We start from the raw sequence: 5,990 nt of genomic DNA, 5'->3' as shown, positions 1-5,990 counted from the left end.
TTAAATAGCCTTATTGAGTCTATTGTAGTAGTAATAATAGGAATATGGCTGTTTAATTAAGCTACACTAGTATGTCCAGTGAGAAAAAACAAGAGGAAAATTGAAAAACTACTGTTGGGTTTGCTCTGCAAGGAATGGCCAGCACAACTATAAAGCCATTTACACCTCCACAAATTACATACACCATCTGTCTAACAAGGCAACTCTTAAGGTATCCTCCTCTACTTTCGAATGGCCACACCAATCTCACCTCTCTATGAAAAAATCCCCCAGAAAAATACACTCCAGAGAGCCTTGGACCTTACCATCTTCTTCCTTCTCCTCTCTCTCCTTGCTTATTGTCTCCTCTCCCTCAAAAACAATGGTTTCGCTTGGCTCGTCGCCTTCCTCTGTGAGTCATGGGTCACCTTTCTTTGGGTTCTTAACTTGAGCTCCAAATGGAATCCTGTGTCCTACAAAACATACCCTGAACGCCTTCTACAATGTTATCGGTATCTAATAATTCCCTTAGTAAAACTCTTCATGTACTTTGGCGTTTTTGTCTACCTTCAATTTTCATATATGACTATACTCTTGATTTTCTGAACAGAGTTGATGAGCTTCCTCCAGTGGACGTGTTTGTTACAACTACAGATCCCATGCTGGAACCCCCTCTCATCACTGTAAACACTGTCCTCTCCTTACTGGCACTTGACTATCCAGCTAACAAGCTTTCTTGCTATGTGTCGGATGATGGAGCTTCCCCTCTCACCTTCTACGCTCTCCTTGAAGCATCTAAGTTTGCTAAGTATTGGGATCCTTTCTGTAAGAAGTATGGTATTCAAACTAGAGCTCCCTTTAGATACTTTTCCACTGAGTTGGTATCATCGAATGATAATTCGATGGAGTTCCTACAAGAATACAGAAAGATAAAGGTACACAAACTATTCCTAGTATGAACCATAAGTACTTGGTGCAATTTAATTTTTGCTTCTTTACTTTTAATTACAATTTTTAAAATGCAGATGATTTGGAATTTGGAATTTTCTTTTCTTTCAGTATATTGAGTATTGATCCTTTTCTTTTCTGTTTATACATAAACCTTCTTCAGAAAAGAATTCCACTAGCCAGTATGCTACTTCTCCAAATATATCTCCTCTTCATCAGTGTACAGTGATGCTTTGATAAAAGCTTTTGCAGATATCTTCCTTATGCTTATACAATTTTGTTCATCTTCATCTCTTTTAGGAAAGGTATGAAGAGCTTGGACAAAAAATTGAAGATGCAACCCTAAAGTCAATGCCGTATGAGCTTAGTTCTGCAGAGTTCGTGGCTTTCTCAAATGTAGAAAGGGAAAACCATCCGACCATAATCAAGGTATGTTTACTCATTGTTACTACTATTAATTGTATATCAAAAAAAGGCAACACGTGCGGCTAATCATATGAGATTAAAATGATTGTATAAATATTTTGCCCGTGGATTAGTATTTAAAAAAAAAAAAAAGAGTAACCAATTTAAGCTATAACTATTTGGTTAACATGAGAGAGCTAGGGAGTGGTGATATTCTATAACCATGAATGGTGACTTTGTAGGTTATATTGGAGAATAAGGAGAGTCGCCCTGATGGACTGCCACATCTAATTAATTTATGTATCCAGAGAGAAGCATCCCAGGCATCCACACCATTACAAAGCCGGTGCCATGAATGTTCTGGTAAGGAAGCCCCTTGAATTGTCGTATAATTACTGATATTCCTTCTTTTCCCCTGATTGTTTCATGATAAACAGACCAGAGTCTCTGGAGTTATGACAAATGCTCCTTTCATGCTGAACATAGACTGTGATATGTACGCCAACAATCCACAGATTTTTCATCATGCAATGTGTTTGCTCCTCGGTTCCAAGAATGAACAGGACTGCGGGTTTGTTCAGACTCCACAATCCTTCTATAATGGACTAAGGGACGACCCATTTGGAAATCAGCTAGTAGTTTTGTTTAAGGTATGTCAAATTTCAATAGTGAAGAGTGATCTCTTCCATACTATAGAGCACACGTAATAGAAGCCTCTTTCATTTTTTTTTTATTAATTGATGTGTTTGCCGAATCAGTATGTGGGAAGTGGGATAGCAGGGCTTCAAGGACCTATGTATGGTGGAACGGGATGTTTTCATCGAAGAAAAGTTATCTATGGGTTATGGCTAGAAGGCAGGATGGAGATCAAAGGAAGAAGTGGTATGCAGCCAATTTATTTGTCTTACATATCATTCTAATTTTCTTAGGGGGATCTTAAAATGTTATATGAAACTATGCATTACAATTTTCCACTTCTTAGTAGGAAAATTAACTGATGAGAGATTAGAAAAAACATTCGGAAATTCAAAGGAATTCACCACAACAGCTGCAAGGATTTTATCCGGGTTGAGGGGGATTTCCCATTCTCCATATGATCTTTTGACCCAACAAGTTGCAACTGGCAGCTATGAGTGTGGAACTAGCTGGGGTACAACGGTGAGTTGTAAATATTTAGGACAACAAGAGTAGTACCTTGAATAAAATCCACGCTTCCTTTTTTACCTCAAGTTCATACATTTTTCAGTAAATAAGGATTTTCGTTTATTTTATTTTATTTTATTTTTATTTTCTCAGTGAAAGTTACATTAACTCTACTATAAGGCATTCTCACTGTATAATGGTTTTAGGTGCCTGATGTTTTGTGATCAGATTGGCTGGTTATATGGAATCACAACAGAAGACATTCTCACGGGTATGTCGATACATGCAAAAGGTTGGAGATCCACATACTGCCAGCCTGACCCACAGGCATTTCTTGGGTGCGTACCCTCAGGAGGGCCTGTTTCACTTACCCAACGGAAGAGATGGGCTATCGGCCTCCTTGAGGTCCTGTTCAGCAAGAACAGCCCTTTCATTGCCACCCTTACTGCCAAGCTCCAATTCCGCCAATGCCTTGCATACATGTGGATTCTTTCCTGGGGTCTACGGTCAATTCCTGAGCTTTGTTATATTGCTTTGCCAGCATATTGCATCATGGCCGGCTCACATTTCTTGCCCAAGGTGAGGATATTGGAAAGTATCTCCAATTCTTAATTGACATATATTTCTTTTTCTAAAAAAAAATTGTTGTATAGAATATTTTTTAAGCTCAAGTCATTATAATTGGATTCCTTATGGAATAAGGGGAACTATTAAAAATATCTTGATAAATAGCATAAGTCATGATCAAAAAAATGTCATGAGATAAAAATGAACTTATGAAGAATATATGAAGAACTTAGAAGAATATACGTAATAAATAGAGATGTGAGAAATAATGGAAGACACTTGGTGAAGTTGAATTAAAGCTTCCATTGACACAAGAAGTGGTATCAAAGATTTGATTGAGTATTTTTGGAAGGACAACAAGAATAGAACACAAAAAAGGATTACAAAATAAATTAATTTTTGTTGAAGGTAAAGTCAATTGTTTCTCTCACAAAAATGTGATACAAGAAGCATGAGGATCGTGATGCATGACAAGATCATGGTACACGAAAGCAATTGTGACATGCGAGAAGAGCCTGGTACACAAGGAAGCTGGGTATAAAATAAGGATTTGGTTAAAACAAGCTTTGTAAAAGAGTTTATCCTAAATAACTGATAGATTAACTTAATAAAATTTGATCAAGGGTGAGGATTGTTGGAAAACGTCTCAAATTTCTAATTAGTATATATTTATTTATTTTTTAAAAATATTTTATTGAATATTTTCTAAATTCATATGTCATTATAATTTTTTTTATATAAAATAAGGAAAGTCATTAGAAAATATCTATATAAATATTATAAATTACGAGGGGAAAAATTATGAAATAAAGATAAGCTTGTGAAGACTATCCAAAGATATGAGGAAGAGTGAATGATACTAGATGGAATAAGAGGACTAATTATTTAAGGTATAGATACAAAGAGTGAAAAAACATAAGATATTTACTGATCTAATAATTAATTTATTTTTATCCTTTATAATCATTTCTATAGTATAGTGAAATGTTATTTTTCATATGTTAATAATATAGACATGATTAGTCGAAAAACGTCATGTACCTCTATGTGTGGATTATTTGATTTTTGTGTTCTTGTATTAACATGTTTCCATTGAAGCTTCCACTTACACAGCATAGCTAGTGTTCTAAGATATTGGTCTTGCTTTGTTTTTGCTTTTCACCGTCCTTTGTTTTATTATCATTTTATACATACTTAGCATTAGTACTTCACCAATATTTGTTTTGTTATCATTTTATGGTCCTACTAGCTAGCTATATTATGCATACATAACATATCAATTCTAATTTTGCTGAAAATAACTTAAATTCTAAATGATTTCTACTTTAAAATGTTCTAAGATGCAACCAAATATACACTATTAATACGGGATACCCACATCCACCATTTGCAAGTCAGCAGCTTTGGCACTGCTTTTTCTTGCTTGCATCATTACAAGTGAAAGAAAGAGTTTCTAGTAAGTCAATTGAAATGGAGGAATCTTTACTTTGCTGAAGAGCATAAGTATTAATCAAATTTGTTGTGACATGCATTATCACAATAATTAAATGTAAGAGAAATTTTACAACTATGCACCATTTTACTGCCTTCTTGTCTCTATCTTGACACTCTTTGTTCCCAAATAAGACGGTATCTTGCCGTTTTGCCTTTCATAGTAGCCGCAACTGCAACTTGGGGAAATGAAATCTTGGTGGTGATATTAAATTAGGTTGACAATTTTGTTCCAAAAGAATTTGATTTAATGCTACCACTTAAGAGACTAATCAACTTCAAGAGCAAGATTGAAAATTCAAGGAAATGAAGTCGATTAAGGTGAAGTTGGGCTTATAAGGGTGGTGATTCCTTGATTTGCATCACTTCGGTGTTCTTCTCAATGTTTTATTTCTTCTCTACTTTATCCCAGTGCAAATTGGTACCGGAGCATTGGTTTCATGGCTAGTCATTGCCATCACAATTAGAATCACAGTGTTCTTAACGAACATATTAAGTTTTCTTTTCTTAAAAGTTAAGTTCTCTTTTCTTAAATAGTTTTCATTCATTTTCCCATATGTATAAATTTTTTGTAAAGGTAATTTAGATTCATTTTAGAATTCATAATACTTATGAAGTTTGTGTTCCAATTGTTATTATTATTAATTTTAATTAATAAGAAGTTTTAAAGTATTTAACTAATGGCTCATTGATGAGAAGAACTCTAATGCACCTATAAATTGAAAAGCTCTTGGTCCCTCTCTCCACTCTTATATATATTTTTTTTCAAAAGTATTTCCTTATTTCTCACTAAGGAGTGTATAAAGGGGGAGCAAGAGAGTAAAGATCAAGAGTGAAAGAGTTCAAAACGGTTATTTCAAGAACTTTAAGTTTTCTTGAAATTAGAGATACAGATCAAGGTGTACTTTCTTCTTCACATCCTATATATATATATATATATATATAAAAGTTTGATATTAAATATCAAGTGAAGTACTTTTTAACATTTGGTATTAGAGTGAGGTTAATCATTTGTGTGTTTAATTTTTTATTTGGATATAGATCAAGAAACACTATAACCTAAAGTTATGGAGAAAATCTCTTGATGTGACATATTATAACTAGACATTATGAATAAATTATTGTATTTTTCATAGCCCAAAGCTATGATAACATTTATACATCTATAACTAGAAGTTGTGCATAAAAGAATTTGCACATATGATGGTCCAAAGTTATGTATAAATTAACTTAAATTACATAACATAAAGTTATGAATTAAAGAATTTGTTAATATCATATAGGTTGGATATGGAAAAGTATTGATACCAATTTGTTGGAGTAATAAAGTTGATAGAGAGAAACACAAACAATTACAAAAGAAGATTAGTTATAGTACTCTTCAAATATGCAAGTGGCATTTATAGAAGAACTATCTTGGGGTTATAAGTCGTGAACTTGAGATTGTGAACCATTTG

The 5,990-nt window shown here is 33.8% G+C and overlaps 1 pseudogene; it reads left to right on the top strand.

The window, feature by feature from the left end:
* Positions 1-231: 231 nt before the first annotated feature.
* On the top strand, positions 232-3,087 carry LOC117926049 (annotated as a pseudogene).
* The last annotated feature ends 2,903 nt before the right edge of the window (positions 3,088-5,990 follow it).

Source organism: Vitis riparia, chromosome 12 (assembly GCF_004353265.1).
Source record: "Vitis riparia cultivar Riparia Gloire de Montpellier isolate 1030 chromosome 12, EGFV_Vit.rip_1.0, whole genome shotgun sequence".
Taxonomy (NCBI): Eukaryota; Viridiplantae; Streptophyta; class Magnoliopsida; order Vitales; family Vitaceae; genus Vitis; species Vitis riparia.
The sequence above is the reverse complement of the archived record's forward strand: the minus strand, read 5'-3'. Positions and strand labels throughout refer to the sequence as shown.